Source organism: Carcharodon carcharias, chromosome 28, assembly GCF_017639515.1.
Source record: "Carcharodon carcharias isolate sCarCar2 chromosome 28, sCarCar2.pri, whole genome shotgun sequence".
In the NCBI taxonomy this organism is placed as follows: Eukaryota; Metazoa; Chordata; class Chondrichthyes; order Lamniformes; family Lamnidae; genus Carcharodon; species Carcharodon carcharias.
The window spans coordinates 18567795-18585102 of record NC_054494.1 but is presented as its reverse complement, the minus strand read 5'-3'; the positions used below and the strand labels follow the sequence as shown (position 1 = coordinate 18585102).

The following is a 17308-nucleotide window of genomic DNA, read 5'->3' as shown; positions in this document are numbered from 1 at the left end:
GAGAATGGCTGTATAATTCTGAGGTGCAGAGGGATCTAGGTATTCTAGTGCATGAGTCACAAAAAGTTAGTTTGCAGGTACAGCAAATAATTAAGAAGGCTAATGGAAAGCCATCCTTTATTATGAGAGGGGTAGAACATAAAAGTAAGGTTGTTATGCTTCAGTTATACAGGGCATTGGTGAGACTGCACCTCGAATACTGAGTACAGTTTTGGTCTCCTTATTTAAGGAAGGATGTAAATGCATTGGAGGTGGTTCAAAGGAGGTTTACTAGATTGATGAGTGGGTTGTCTTATGAGAAAAGATTGGACAGACTGGGCTTGTTTCCACTGGAGTTTAGAAGAATGAGGGGTGGTTTGATTGAAGTATATAAGATCTTGAACAGGCTTGACAAGGTGGACGTGGAAAGGATGTTTCCTCTTGTGGGTGAGTCCAGAACCAGGGGGCACTGTTTTAAAATTAGGGGTCATCCTTTCAGGACAGAGGTGAGGAGAATTTTTTTCTCTCAGAGTGTTGTGCGATTTTGGAATGCTTTGCTTCAGAAGGTGGTGGAGGCGGGGTCATTGAATATTTTTAAGGCAGAGGTAGGTAGATTCTTGTTAGGTAAGGGAATCAAAGGTTATCGGGGTTAGATGGGAATGTGGAAATCGAAACACAAGAAGATCAGCCATGATCTTATTGAATGGTGGAGCAAGCTCGAGGGGCCAAATGGTCTACTCTTGTTCCTATTTCTTATGTTTTTATGTACTTAAGTTCTTAAAAGTTTGGCCCCTTATTGTGAAACTGTGTTCCCCTGTTCTAGATTCCGCAGCCAGGAGAAACAACGTCTCAGTATCTAACCTGTCAAGCCCCTTCATAATCTTGAATGTTTCAATGAGGTCACCTCTCATGTGTCTGAATTCCAGACGATATAGATCCAAGTTACTCAGCCCCTCATCATAGGACAACTCTTTCATTCCAGGGACCAATCTAGTGAACCTTCGCTGTACTGCGACCAATGCAAATATATCCTTCTTTAAATATTGTGACCAAAATTGCACACAATATCCCAGGTATGGTCTCACCAAAGCCCTGTGCAATTTTTTGGATCTGAGAAATGTATAAAAGACTTCATTGTAAATGACCCTCTAGGTAAGAGTGATCATAACATGATGGAATTCCACATTCAGTTTGAAAGTGCAAATTGTGGATCCATATCTTGTGTCTTAAGCTTAAATGAAGGCAATTACAGGGGTGTAAAGACAGAGTTAGCAAAAGTGGACCTGGGTAGATAGGTTAAAAGGGAAAATGGTAAAGAAACAGTAGCAGACATTGAAGGAGATATTTCAGAACACTCAACAAGATATATTCCATTGAGGAAGAAAGACTCTAGTGAAAGGATTTGCTATCTGTGGCTAACCAAGGAAGTTCAGGGTATCAGATTGAAAGAAAATGTGTACAATACTCTGAAGATTAGTAGTAGACCAAAAGACTGGGAAAGTTTTAGAAGCTAGCAAATGAAGACCAAAAATAATAAAGAGGGAGAAATTGGAGTGTGAGAGAAAACTAGCAAGAAATATAAAAATAGGCAATAAAAGTTTCTACAAATATATAAAAGGTAAAACAGTAGCTAAAGTGAGCGTTGGTTCCTTTGAGTGTGAGACTGGGGAATTGATAATGGGAAATGAGGACATGGCAGAGGCTTTGAACACCCATCTTCACAGTAGAAGATACAAAAACCACCCCAAAATAATAGAAAATCAAGAGCCAAAAGGGAGGGCGGAACTTAAAACAATCACTATGACTAGAGAACAAGTAATGTGAAAACTAATGGATCTTAAAGCTGCAAAGGCCTCTGGGCCTGATGGCCTGCATCCTAGAGTCTTAAAAAAGTGGCTGCAGTGATAGTGAATGCATTGGTTGTAATCTCCCAAAATTCCCTAGATTCTGCAAAGGTCCCAATGGTTTGAAAAACCACAAATGTAACACCTCTGTTCAAGAAAGGAGGGAGACAGAAAGCAGGAAACTATAGGCCAGTTAGCCTAACAACGATCATTGGGAAGATGCTAGAATCTATTATTAAAGAGGTAGCAGCAGGACATTTAGAAAATCTTAAGGCTATCAGGCAGAGTGAACATGGTTTTGCTAAAGGAAATCATGTTTTACAAATTTATTGGAGTTCTTTGAGGATGTAATAACCAGGGTGGATAAAGGGAAACCAGTGGATGTAGTGTATTTAGATTTCCAAAAGACATTTGATGAGGTGCCGCATAAAAGGTTACTGCATAAGATAAGAGTTTTTGGCACTGGGGATGATATATCAGCATGGATAGAAGATGTGCTAACTAGCAGGAAACAGAGTTGGGATAAATGGGTTATTTTCAGGATGGCGAATTATAACTAGTGGAGTGCCACAGGAATCAGAGCTGGGGCCTCAATTATTTACAGTCTATAGTAATGACTTATATGAAGGGACCAGCTGTATTGTAGCCAAATTTACTGACATTACGAAGGTAGGTAGGAAAGCAAGTTGTGAGGAGGATACAGTCTGCAAAGGGATATGGATAGGTTAAGTGAATGGGCAAAACTTTGGTGGGTGGAGTATAATGTGGGGAAATGTGAAGTTGTCCACTTTAGTCAGAAGAAGAGAAAAGCAGAATATTATTTGAATGGAGAGAGACTACAGAGAGATCTGGGTGTCCTTGTCCATGAATAACAAAAAGGTCAGCATTCAGGTAAATCAAGTAATTAGGAAGGCAAATGGAATGTTGGCTCTTAGTGCAAGGGGGATAGAGTATAAAAGTGGGGAAGTCTTGCTACAACTATACAGGTCATTGGTGAGATCACACCCAGAGTACTGTGTACAGTTTTGATCACCTTACTTAAGGGGGAAGATATTTGCATTGGAAGCAGTTCAGAGGAGGTTCACTAGACTTATTCCTGGGATGAGGAGTTTGCCTTATGAGGAAAGGTTGAGCAGGTTGGGCCTATACTCATTGGAGTTTAGAAGGGTGAGAGGTGATCTTATCGAAACTTTCCAGATTCAGAGGAAGCTTGAAAGAGTAGATGTTGAGAGGATGTTTCCTCTCGTGGGAGAATCAGGAACTAGGGGACAGAGTTTCGAAATGAGGGGTTTCCTGTTTAAGATGGAGGTGAGGAGGAATTTCTTTTCTCAGAGGGTTGTTAATCTTTGGAATTCTTTTCCCCAATGAGAGACTGGTCATTGAATATATTCAAGGCTGAGTTAGACAGGTTTTTGGTTGCCATGGGAGCCAAGGGTTATGGGGGAGTGGTGGTGGGTAGGAAGGAAAGTGAAGTTAAGGCCACAATCAGATCAGTGATGGTCTTATTTGATGGTGGGGCAGGCTTGAGGGGCTGCCTGCCTTTGGAAACTAACTTCTACCAGTGGTAAACATTAATGACAACAGCCAGCAGCTCTCTTTGTCAGGCCACCATGTGTCAGCTCAGTCCTATAAGCCAACAGTCTGATTTTAACATTACTGGCCAGTGCACAGCTCCCAGTGACTCCGGAGAGCCCAAAGTCAGAGTCATTAAAGTCCTAAGTCTTGTGCAATGCAGTCATTGGAGTGATGCCATGATCTTAACTTCACCTTGCAGTATAAGCAGCATTGCCAACTCTGGTTGGATGTAATCCTAGAGGCTTTGTCACATGACCTCCCAGCTCCCAAGCCCGGTTCAAAAAGCCTCTAATGTTTTTACAGCTAATAAACACAAGTTTTCAAAGAAAATGAAGAAGACGCACAATGGTTTCAGTGCCATTTCTCCTGGGTGTTGCCTACCACAAGCGGTAATCTTTAATTTCTGGAAACTCCAGGGCAATCCTGGAGAGTTGGCAACCCGAAGTTTCAGCAGAGTAAACTCTGAATGTAGGGGAGATCCCACTATTTTGTAGCAGCATTTCCACTGCAAGTGGTTCAGCAACACAGGATGGGCAATTAAGCTGCAGATAAAAAAAAATGCCAGTTCCTACCTCTGATATTGTTCATCTCATGGGGCAGTTTAATACCTGCTTATTCATCACCAACCAGACTTTCGTAACTGTTCGATTTACACTGTGCAGCATCCTAAACTGTTCTTTGCTAAAAATAAAAGAGCATTTTTGTAAACATGTTGAGTTTGAGTTTTGATGGAACTAAGTCTGATCTATAATGAGTTTGATGGAAATTTGGAAAAACCATTGCTGATTTGAAGTCCATTATTTATATAAAAGCAAAAAACTGCGGATGCTGGAAATCCAAAACAAAAACAAAAATACCTGGAAAAACTCAGCAGGTCTGACAGCATCTGCGGAGTTAACGGAGTTAACACAGTTAACGTTTCAAGTCCATATGACTCTTCAACAGAACTAAGTAAAAATAAAATAGAGGTGAAATATAAGCTAGGTTAAGGGGGGGTGGGACAAGTAGAGCTGGATAGAGGGCCAGTGATAGGTGGAGATAACCAAAAGATATCACAGACAAAAAGACAAAGAGGTGTTGAAGGTGGTGATATTATCTAAGGCATGTGCTAATTAAGGGTAGAAAGCAGGACAAGCAAGGTACAGATAGCCCTAGTGGGGGTGGGGTGGGGTGAAAGAATCAAAATAGGCTAAAAGGTAGAGATAAAACAATGGATGGAAATACATTTAAAAATTATGGAAATAGGTGGGAAAAGAAAAATCTATATAAATTATTGGAAAAAAGGAGGGGGAATTGGAAAGGGGGTGGGGATGGAGGAGAGAGTTCATGATCTCAATGTTGAACTCAATGTTCAGTCCGGAAGGCTGTAAAGTGCCTAGTCAGAAGATGAGGTGCTGTTCCTCCAGTTTGTGTTGGGCTTCACTGGAACAATGCAGCAGGCCAAGGATGGACATGTGGGCATGAGAGCAGGGTGGATGTTGAAATGGCAAGCGACAAGGAGGTCTGGGTAATGCTTGCTGACAGACCGAAGGTGTTCTGCAAAGCGGTCACCCAGTCTGCGTTTGGTCTCTCCAGTGTAGAGGAAACCGCATTGGAAGCAACGAATGCAGTAGACTAAATTGAGGGAAGTGCAAGTGAAATGCTGCTTCACTTGAAAGGAGTGATTGGGCCCTTGGACGGTGAGGAGAGGGGAAGTAAAGGGGCAGGTTTTGCACCTTCTGCGGTTGCATGGGAAGGTGCCGTGGGAGGGGATTGAGGTGTAGGGGCTGATGGAGGAGTGGACCAGGGTGTCCTGAAGGGAACAATCCCTGCGGAATGCCGCCGGGGGGGGTGAAGGGAAGATGTGTTTGGTGGTGGCATCATGCTGGAGTAGGCGGAAATGGCGGAGGATGATCCTTTGAATGCGGAGACTGGTGGGGTGATAAGTGAGGACAAGGGGGACCCTATCATGTTTCTGGGAGGGAGGAGAAGGTGTGAGGGCAGATGCGTGGGAGATGGGCCGGACACCGTTAAGGGCCCTGTCAACCAACGTGGGTGGAAAACCTCGGTTAAGGAAGAAGGAGGACATGTCAGAGGAACTGTTTTTGAAAGTGGCATCATCAGAACAGATGCAACAGAGGCGAAGGAACTGAGAGAATGGGGTGGAGTCCTTACAGGAAGCGGGGTGTGAGGAGCTGTAGTCGAGGTAGCTGTGGGAGTCGGTAGACGTGACATTGGAGTGTTCAAAGCAAAACTTGATACCGAGTCACTGGCTGTTGATGTGAGCCCTGGGAAAGATGTGGAAAAGCCTTGGATGTACAGCTTCTCTCAAACCTGGTCTCCAATTTAATGGATTTCTCTGGACATCAAGACCACCCTTCTGTAGGGGACTGCATTGACTACACTGTAAGCATCAGCTTCTGTCTGTGATCTGTTGCACCTTTTTTGCATTGTGAGCTCCGAAAAGGATCTAGGGTCAGAGGAAGCCAGGTGAAAAGAGGAGAAAGGGTGAAGGATGGTGAAAGGATAGACATACGCCGTGAGGAGTTCCCTAGGGAGCTGACTGTCCAGGAGCCATCTTGGATGCACTGGCAATTGTGATCCAGGTCTATTCCACATCTTTTCCAGAGCTCACAAAGGCATCAAGTCATGTGAATAATCAACACTTTGACAACATTAGGCAGAGAAGTGAATGAACAAATGGACTTTTATGTTTTAAAACAGGTGTGTAGTTTACATTTTAGATGGATGGCAACTCAACTGCAGAAGAACCTTCTATGAACTCACATACAGTAGTTTACAGCAGAAATTATACAGATAAAGATGTGACAGAAGCCCTATTCCCCTTATATGTCTCTCACCTACTAACATTAATAATGATATGCTGGTTCTGATAAGTTTTTTCCTTTAAGAGGACAACACCTCACCAGTCCTGGAAAGGAGCCCAGATTTTTTAAAGGATGATCATGACTGTCATTTCAGTGCAATGACATGTCAGTCTTCTCTCAAAGCTATGACTGCAGGAGATGTTGAAAGTGCTGGGATGTGTCACATGGCTGAGTCTGCAGACTACTAGTGTCAGCCGATACCACGAGGCTTGTAAAATGCAAGAATATTTTGATTGAATCGGTGCTATTCCAGGTATTGAGGTAGACCATTGTCCTCAGATCAACTTGTTATTGTTGAAGTACTAACCCTGTCTATAGCTGAATCATCCTCCAGTAATCGATGTGTGGTTTTGAATTCTGGTTTGGTTTCTGATGGAGGAACTGAAGATAAAGATGAAGATGAAGAAGGACTTGCATTTACATAGCTTCTTGAGTGTAGTCAAACATCCCAAGGCACTTCACAGGAGTGTAATCAGACAAAAAGTCACATCCAGCCACATAAGGATATATTAGAATGCCACCTTTTGAGGAAGACAGTTCCAAAGACTCATAACCCAAAAGAGCCAAACAGAGCCTGGCAGAGCCAAACAGAGCTAAACAGAGCCTGGCAGAGCCAAACAGAGTCAAACAGGAGAAAAAATTTCTCCTCATCTCTGTCTTAAATGAGTGATCCCTTATTTTTAAACAGTGACCCCTAGTTCTAGATTCTCCCACAAGAGGAAACATCCTCTCCACATCCACCATGTCAAGACCTCTCAGGATCTTAAAGGTTTCAATTAAGTCGCCTCCGACTCTTCTAAATTCCAATGGATACAAGCCCAACCTGTCCAGCCTTTCCTCATAAGACAACCCACCCCATTCCTGCTGTTGGCCTATAAACTTTCCCTGAACTGCTTCTAACACATTTACATCTTTCTTTAAATAAGGAGACCAGTACGGTATCCAATACTCCAGGTGTGGTCTCACCAATTCCCTGTGCAACTGAAGTATAACCTCCCTACTTTTGTAATCAATTCCCCTCACAAAAAATGATAACATTCTATACGCTTTCCTATTTACCTGCTGTACCTGCATATTAACTTTTTTGTAATTCATGCACTAGGACAGCCAGATCCCTCTGAATCTCAGAGCTTTGCAATCTCTCACCATTTAGATAATATGCCTCTTTTATTCTTCCTGCCAAAATGAACAATTTCACATTTGCCCACATTATACTCTATTTGCCAGATCTTTGCCCACTCACTTTGTAGCTTCCTTATCTCCTCTTAACAGTTTACTTTTCTACCTATCTTCAGGTCATCAGCAAATTTAGTCATCGTTCCTTCAGTCCCTTCATCCAAGTCATTTATATAAATTGTAAAAAGTTGAGGCCCCAGCACTGATCCTTGTGGCACACCACTTGTCACATCCTGCCAACCAGAAAAAGACCCATTTATGCCAACTCTCTACTTCCTGTTAGCTGGGCAATCTTCTATCCATGCCAATTTGTTACCCCCTACACCATGAGCTTTCATCTTCTGCAATAACCTTTGATGTGGCACTTTATCAAATGCCTTCTAGAAATCTAAATACAGCGCATCCATTAGTTCCCCTTTATCTACAGCACATATGACTCATTCAAAGAACTCCAATAAATTGGTTAAACATGATGTCCCTTTCACAAAACCATATTGATTCTGCCTGATTGCCTTGAATTTTTCTAAGTGTCCTGCTATAACATCTTCAATATTAGTTTCTAACATTTTCCCTATGACAGATGTGAAGCTAACTTATAGAGATTTACATAGAATTTGTAGCACAGAATTCTAGGGGCAACCTTCTGGCATTTAATACTTAACAGCACTATGGGAGTTATTTCACCACATGAATTTCAGGCATTCAGGAAGGTAGCTCATCATCACCTTCTAAGGGTCAACTGAGGATAGGCAACAAATGTTAGCCTTGAAAGTGGTGTCCATGTTAACTGGCTGAACATCCATCTGGCAAAGGAAGAAACTGGAGCCAGTCTGACTTCAACAGAGGTTTATTTACAAAAGCTGGTATAACATAAGCACAGAATAATTTTCCCTTCTACACAGCTCCCCCACCCCGCCCCAGGTGGGAACTGGTTCTTATCTATGTATCCCAACCTTTCCCCAATAAGTGTCAGTTGCTCTTACTCATAATTAGAGCACGCACAGTTGTCATAGCACTTGCAACACTAATATCCATATCCCGAGAATGAATTGAAAAGAATGTGATATACATTATCTATGTTACCTTCTTGAAAATGGGCACCCACGTTATACTTCCAATACTGCATTGCTTCCTGACCAGTGGGAAACAGGGTTCTGACCATCTGTAACAAAAACAGAATTACCTGGAAAAACTCAGCAGGTCTGGCAGCATCGGCGGAGAAGAAAAGAGTTGACGTTTCGAGTCCTCATGACCCTTCGACAGAACTTGAGTGAGTCCAGGAAAGGGGTGAAATATAAGCTACCAGCTATTATTTCACCCCTTTCCTGGACTCACTCAAGTTCTGTCGAAGGGTCATGAGGACTCGAAACGTCAACTCTTTTCTTCTCCGCCGATGCTGCCAGACCTGCTGAGTTTTTCCAGGTAATTCTGTTTTTGTTTTGGATTTCCAGCATCCGCAGCTTTTTTGTTTTTTTTTCTGACCATCTGTGTTCAGTTATGTTTTAATATAAATAAAGAGCCAACCAAAGAGTCAGCTTTCTGGTAGGTCAAGGTTACTGCATTTACTTGGTTGTAAGATTAGGAATTTATGGTTTCAGCTTGGAGCTTAAACAGGTCAAATCCTCTTTCCCATTTCCTTGCTGGCTGGCTTAATTCCCAAATATGAAATTCCAACAAATCTGGGGGATCTAACTGAATTTTCAGATGGGACTGCAGCCAAAATGGAGGACTATTCATGCATCTGCAGGTAAGGACCACCACCTCAAAGATGCTCAGATCCCTTGCCCTTCAAGGGCAAAGGGCAATCAGTGGAAAACATGGATCAACATTGACTCTTCCATCTGCGATCCAGGCCATTTTATTCTGGCCAGGAGTTTCCAACCCATCCACGTGAGTCAGAAAAGAAAAGGACATCCTGCCTATATGCACCTTTGACATCATGGAAGCCTCACATTTATAATTGCAGGACCCTGAACACAGCCTGCATGTTGTTCTGTTGTTGCTGTCCATCCTCGAATAGGCATTGTCAAATATATAAACAGGAAAAATTGGGAATAGGGGCAACAGCATTTTTGGCCCAAAGTAGAGAATGGAATCGACTGTGAAAGCAACTAGAGGCATCCCAGAACAACATGAAAATGTAAATATGTGAAAAAATCTAAAATGATGCTGGCACACAAGAGGAACCTGTTCATATTTCTTAAATAGGTTGAGGAGGATACACTTTCCTGCACCAAAGTTGAATTTATTTGTAGTGTGTTTATACTAATAGACTTTGGGCACCATTTGTTTTAATTTATTTGACACTGTGCTATGAAATCGCTTTAAAACGCAGACCACTGCAAGATATTTGTGCCACTGTGGAGATATGGATAAATATTTCTTCTCTAATCAGTCTTTCAGATGATTGGCTTTTAGGGATGTATACATTTTGCTGTGACACTGAGAAGTGGGTCTGCTTAAGTGGATATTATTGGTGGAGGAAACCCTCCAATTTATCCTGGATCTGATTTGTTGGTGTTAAGTAAGAATATAGATGTCATAAGGCTGTTCTTTTTGCTCGCTCCATGAAGGAGCTGTAGGTGGGACTGGGCCAAGTGCAGTGGGGTCAGGAGTGGGGGTGGGGGGTGGGAAGGGGCGTTAGGAATCAGACTGAGGCTTAACTTCTGATGTTTGCCTCACAGATAATAAAATTACACCGTGAACCTCAACGTCAAAACCTCCCGGTCAAAATTCATCAAGCAAGCTGGGTAAAAATGGAAGCTCAATAATATAAAAGCAAAATACTGCAGATGCTGGAAATCTGGAATAAAAACAGAAAGTGCCGGAAATACTTAACAGGTCAGGCAGCATCTGTGAAGAGGGAAACAGTTAACATTTTGAACAAAAACAAAAATAAAATTACCTGGAAAAACACAGCAGGTCTGACAGCATCTGCGGAAAGGAATACAGTTGAAAATTAACTGTGTTCCTCTCCACAGATGCTGTCAGACCTGCTGAGTTTTTCCAGGTAATTTTATTTTTGTTTTTGTTTTGGATTTCCAGCATCTGCAGTTTTTTTGCTTTTATCTTAGTTAACATTTTGAGTTGAATTTAACTTCTTCAGAACTGAAGGATGGTGATGATTTTATGGAGTAGAAAAGGGGGAGGGGGAGGAAGAAGTAAAGAGAAGGTCTGAGATCAGGTAGAGAGCAAGAAATTAAATAACAAAGATATCATGGAACAGAAGGCAAAGGGAGTGGTAAAGGTTGTACTAAAGAAACAAAGCATCTGTCCAGAGTGAGTGTGAATGGCAGAATAATGAACAGTTCTGTCCGAAAGCAAAATACATGAAAATCAAGATTCAGACTGGAACATGGCAAAAAAAAAATGAATCAAAATGGGGGAATGGCGTTCATGACCTGAAACTGTTGAACTTAATGTTGAGTTGAGAAGGCTGCAAGGTGCCTAATTGGAAGATGAGGTGCTGTTCCTCGAGCTGGTGTTGAGCTTCACTGGAACAGTGCAGCAGGCCAAGGACAGGAATCTGAGTGTGAGAACAAGGCGTTGGATTAAAATGGCAAGTAACAGATGCTCGGGGTCATGCTTGCAGACTGAGTGGAGGCCTTCTGCAAAGCAGTCACCCAATCTACATTTGGCCTCCCCATGTAGGGAAGACTGCATTATGAGCAGTGAAAAAAGTAGACTAAGTTGAAAGAAGTACTTGTAAATTGTTGCTTCAACTGGAAGGAGCGTTTGGGGCCTTGGGTGGCAAGGAGAGAGGAGGTGTTACATGTCCTGTGATTGGATGGGAAGGTGCCGTAGGAAGGGGATGAGGTGCTGGGGGTGATTGAGGAGTGGACTAGGGAGTTGCAGAGAGAACACTCCCTTCGGAATGCTGATGGGCAGGGGAGGGAAGGCGAGGGGAAGGTGTGTTTGCTGGTGGCATCGTGCTGGTATAAATGGTGGAGAATGATTCTTTGTAGAGGCTGTGGGGGGTGGTGGAAAGTGAGGACAAGGGGAATGCTACCATGGTTCTGGGAGGGAGAGGAAAGGGTGAGAGCAGAAGTGCAGGAAACGGGTGGGGCCTGATTGAGGGCCCTGTGAACATTTGGGGAAGAATTTTCGTTTAAGGAAAAAGGAAGACATATTAGAAGTGTTGTTGTGGAAGGTTGCATCATCAGAACAGATGCAACGGAGACAGAAAAACTGGGAGAATGAAATGGAGTCCTTACAGGGGAAGGGTGTGAGGAAATGTATTTAAAGTACCATTCTGATTTGGTGGGCTTATAATGCATATTAATAGACCGCCTATCCTTATAAATTGGGACAGAGAAGTCAAGGCAGTGAAGGGAAGAGTTGGAGACGGACCATGTGAAGGTGAGAGCAAGATAGAAATTGGAAGCAAAGTTGATGAAGTTTACCAGTTCAGTCAAGAAAAGGAAATGGATAAAAATTGATGTGTGTTTTGTAATAGAGGCTCCGCATGTTACCAATGTCAGACAAGCCACTCAAAAAAACAAGTGATAACTCTACAGTTGGACAATATTGGTAGGACAGATGACACGTACCACCTAAGATACGTGCTGGGGACATAACCCTGACTAATACAGTTTTTCCCACTCTTGGCTATTGATTCAAGCATTGTGAAGTGTGTAAGACCATAAGCCATAAGACATAGGAACAGAAATTAGGCCAATCGGCCCATCGAGTCTGCTCTGCCATTCAATCATGGCTGATAAGTTTCTCAACCCCATTCTCCCGCCTTCTCCCCGTTACCTTTGATCCCCTTACCAATCAAGAACCTATCTATCTCGGTCTTAAATACACTCAATGACCTGGCCTCCACAGCCTTCTGTGGCAACTAATTCCATAGATTCACCACTCTCTGGATAAAGAAGTTTCTCCTCATCTCTGTTCTAAAAGGTCTTCCCTTTACTCTGAGGCTGTGCCCTCAGGTCCTAGTCTCTCCTACCAATGGAAACATCTTCCCCACGTCCAGTCTATCCAGGCCTTTCAGTATTCTGTAAGTTTCAATGAGATCCCCCCTCATCCTTCTGAAGTATAGTTTATATATGTACAAAAAGTTAGGTACAGCAGAGAACTCTTAGTGCCAGAATGATCTCCTGAACTAGTTTCAATCAGCTAAGGGGTCTGGGGGAGGAATTTCCTACATTCCAAGCCCCTCCACCTCCCATCCAAAAAATGGCATGGTATTTTATCTGGCTTTTTGCCTCTCTGAAATGGGGTAAGGGCTATTTATTGTGGCACACAATACAAGCTGGATGGACCAGGAAGTCTTTTCTTGTCCCTTATTTTTCATACACATTGTGCATACAGGAGTTCATACTCAGCCACACAATAGGCAGAAATTAGCAATATGATTTCATACCTTGGGAGACCAAAACTCTATGCAAATGATCTGAACAAGTAATTTACTTAGTTCTTGTCACAACCAAATAGGTGGGCCAATTGTCCAATGCCTGGTGGGGAAGGAATCAGGAATAGGACAGAGTCATCGGTTGCCAAGTGTCATGCCACTAGAATGAATGGAAACATGAGATTGGTGTATAGATTCATGCATTAAATCGATGCTGCACAAAGAGTTATAAAGGAATGTGTCATGGTGTTCATAATATAAATCACATATCATCAGACTCAATCTCATGCAAAGGGAAAGACTCTCGCACGTGGGTGATCAACCTCTCACACTTAGAGCACTGAATATTGCCTATAATTTTTAAACACAGATGCAATTATTTCAATTATCAGTTAACTGGTATATTTTCTATCAAATCAAATGAACAAAATACTTGTTAACTTTTGGACTCTTAGTGCCGGCACAGTTGACAATACAAATCCCTGACTGCTCATGAGCAGAGGCACAAGTGGGGATGGGGGAAGGGTGGGTGGGTGTGGAGCGTTGCTGTTAACCTTATGGGTCCCCTATGCAAAGGGTTCAGTTTGGGGATTGGAACCACTCAGGGATCGCTGGCTGTACGATCACATGGGTTGCTCAGCCAAAAGCTGACATACGCACTCAATTTTTGTAATTAAGCAAAATCCAAGCAAATTTAGACAAAAGGTCATTGAGCTGAAATATCAACACTATTTCTCTCTCCACAGATGCTGGCTGACCTATTGAGTGTGTCCTAACATTTTCTGTTTCTATTCCCAAAATCAATTTACATCATCGGAGCAAAGCGACAATCACAATGGCTCCACAAAGCCGAAGTTGCATGCTTTACCCCTGATTCCTTGCAGCCTTTAATTGTGTGGACACACCTCGATAGGCTTTTGTGTTGCACAATCAGCTGCTGCTGCTGCCAGCAGTATCGCTCAATGGGAGCACAGTGAGCTCTCAGCCCAATGTACTGCATTTCCAGAGAGCCAGTCTGTGCGAAACATCCCATATTGCAGCCAAGGCTGGGTGACAGGGATGGTTTGTACAAACCGACTGCCCAGATGCAGAATATGTCAGGTGACTGGATCCACTCAGGAGCCCCATGCAATTGGGACACAGCTGCTGGCACACGTTTGTTCATTGTTTTGTAGCACTTTGCTGAGTGTTAGCCTACAAAACAATTTTCAGAATTAATTGTCTGTAAATATGTGACAGGACTTTCAGGTAGAATTAAGTTCCAGTCAGCAAACTATTTACCTCAGGCAATAAGTGTAGGACTAGAGGCTTTCTAGTATGGTTGACTGTTTAATTGTTCCCTGGGCCAAATAAAAAGTTGTAATCAAATCATGTTAATTTGAATTTAAATTAAAGTCTTAACATGCATATTTAAATCTAAGTTTTCCAAGTACGATGGCAAGGAAAGTTGCTCATCTTCCCAGTGCGTCAAAAAGTGCCAAGCTATCTGCAATTTTCCAACCCATAATACTCTTGTAAAGGCAGCTCACCTACAGGATTTGTCTTTTTGGATATCAAGGTAACTGAACTGAGAACATTTGTAAGCCTTCAGGCTTATGAAGTTCAAACAAGAGCTAGAAATAAAAGTTTAGGTAGAATAAGTCGGCAGAGCTGCTACTGGTAACCGGTCAGAAGGTGGCTCTTGGTATCCCTGAAGTAGGCTTTTAATGCTGCATTTACTTTCTTGCAGTAATGTCCATGATGCCTCCCATCAGCTAAAATCAGTCTGTGGGCTTGTTCCCTAAGTTGCCTGTTCCCTTTATCGTCTGCCTGAGTATTTATCTGTTGCAGTTTAACACAACCCTTTCTTGAACCTTTCCTCTCCCTGAATCACTTTTGCAGAGACTCATTTAAAGCCGCCTCCAATACAAAAGCTCGTCCTGCTTCAGTTACCCTTTGCTTCAGTCCCTTAAGTGCAGACATATTGTTTTTATATTCAAATCTGGGTGCAAGGAGCTTTTTCCTTACCCAATTTATTTTATTTTATGTAACCAATCTCTCCAATTACAATATTTTATATTGATAATTTGTGTTTAGATTGTAGTTCATCCGTGCAGTTTATATTGAAAAAAGTTGGTCATTCTAGCTAATTATCATAGCTTCACGTTCTCATCAATGGCAAGATCCAATTTTCTGAATTAACGCCCTATGATTGCATCACCCACTTAGGCCATTGCAGAATAGCACCAGTGGGCTCAGTGTCTTTGGTGTAACCACAGGAATCATATGTACTGTTTAAATTATTTAAATGTGGAGGTTGGTTAGCTCAGTGGGTTAGATGGCTAGAGTGTGATGCAGAATGACTCCTGCAGAGTGGGTTTGATTCCTGTACCAGCTGTGTGGTTCATGGAGGCCTGGCCCCCTCAGCTTACCCCATGCTTGCAGAGTTTTGTCACTCCAGCTACATATAATCAGTTGGCTCTCTCGCCCTTTCTCTAATGGAGAGAGATGCCTACGGCCCTGTGTGTGGACTATGGTTAATTACTTACTTATATTGCCACAGTGGCATCAGCGGCATCTGATACATCAGTATCTGGTGTCACCCGTGCAAACTAATTAAAATGTTATATTTATCCAGTGGGTGTAGGTTCCCGGCCTTAATCTTCCATCCAAATGTGACTTTTTCAACATGTAATTTAGATGGTTAATCCTATGAGTTGCGAATGTAGTTATCAGTGATTACAATGTCCCTATTTACATGGAGCTACGATCCAAGTGGTAAGACAGAAGTAGCACTGGGATTACAGGCTGGTTGAGGAATCAAAGGTTAAAAGCCTTTGATTTCCATAGTGTTCAGACAACTCTAAAAGAAGGGGTAGTGTTGAAAGGGGGGTTCACTGTTCCATGAACTAACCAGACAGATATAAAAATAGTCTTGAATGAAAGAACAGACAAAATCTCCTGCCTTTCATAATTGCCCGAGGTATCTCACAGCCATTAATTGCCTTTGAAGTGTATTCATCGTTGCAATAGAGGGGAATGCAGCAGGCAATTTGCACACAACAAGCTCCCCAAAATAGCAATGAGATAAATGATTAATTAAACAGTTTTTGCTGATGTTGGTTGAGGGATAAATATTGACCAGGACACTGGGGAGCGTTTCCTTAGTCTTTCAATATTACCATGGCATGCCTCGAGTCACCTGAAAGGACAGACAGGACCCCCTCAGCTATGCTCACAGTAATATAACCCAATTAATTTGCGAACAGGGTTGTGGAATAAACTTGCCCATGGAGTACCCACCAGGCACAATGGTCTAACTTATGATGATCGGTGCCAGTATCGCCACAGCAGCAAATTGCAGGGGCATCAGCCTGCTTGGTGGTTCCACCTTTACAACTGGATTACTGGGGATTAACAGTGACTGGATTGGCACCTTTCATGGAGAGATTGTGCTGGTGTTCCTTCCCCTGCCTCAAGGAAGGACTAAAGGGAGCAATAGACCCGGCCTAGAGTTATTTCACACTCCATGCTGCCACATTTAGCTTCAAAAGCAAGCACAGGAATAGGAGCTGGAACAATATCACCATTTGTTCCTAATGCACAACTGACGCAGCCCTTGTTAGTTGCCATTGATATGTCTTGTTAAAGTCATGCGAGCTAAGTAAACCATCCTCCAAACTGGAATTCACAGTTAGGAACACAGGAAATAGGAACAGGAGCAGGCCATACAACTCCTCAAGCCTGCTCTTTCATTTAATGAGATCATAGCTGATCTTCAACTCAATACCATTTTCCGGCACTACCCCCATATCCCTTGACGCCTTTGCTATCTAGAAATCTATCAATATCTGCCTTGAACATACTCAATGATCGAGCCTCCACAGCCCTCTGGGTAGAGAATTCCAAAGATTCACCACTCTCTATTGTGAAGTTTATTCCCGCTGAGTGAAGAAATTCCTCCTCATCACAATGTTAAATGGCCTACCTCTTATTCAAAGACTGTGTCTCCTGGTTCTAGCCAGCCATGACCCCCCCGTCCCTTCACCCCCATCCCCCCATCCCACCAGCCGGAGGAAACATCCTCCCTGTCGAGCCCTGTAAGAATTTTCTTTGTTTCTATGAATATCGCTTCTCATTCTTCTGAACTCTAGAGAATACAGGCCCAGTCTCCTCAATCTCCCCTCACGGACAATCCTGTCATCCCAGGAATCAGTCTGGTGAGCCTTCATTACACTCCCTCTATAACAAGTATACCCTTTCTGGGTAAGGAGACTAAAACTATACACAATACTCCTGGTGCAGTCTCACCAAGGGTCTATACAATTGCAGTGAGACATTTTTACTTTTGTACGCAAATCCCTTTGCAATAAAGGTCAACATACTGTTTGCCTTCCTAATTGTTTGCTGCACCCGCATGTTACCTTTTAGTGACTTATGAACAAGGACACCCAAGTCTCTTTGAACATCAACATTTCCCAATCTCTCACCATTTAAAAAATGCTCCGCATTTCTGTTTTTCCTACCCA

General features: G+C 42.6%; 1 protein-coding gene across 3 annotated transcripts in view; it reads right to left on the bottom strand.

Annotated features, from left to right (window-relative positions):
- LOC121270841 (cardiac-enriched FHL2-interacting protein) overlaps positions 1–17308 on the bottom strand; it is a 97513-nt gene that overhangs the window by 15336 nt on the left and 64869 nt on the right. Inside the window, exon 5 of one of the 3 annotated variants that reach the window (XM_041176362.1) lies at positions 3971–4079. The exons of the other annotated variants lie outside the window; for them this stretch is intronic. The gene's annotated coding sequence lies outside the window, so the exon portion shown is untranslated. The remainder of the gene's footprint in view (positions 1–3970; positions 4080–17308) is intronic. 3 annotated transcript variants of the gene reach the window in all.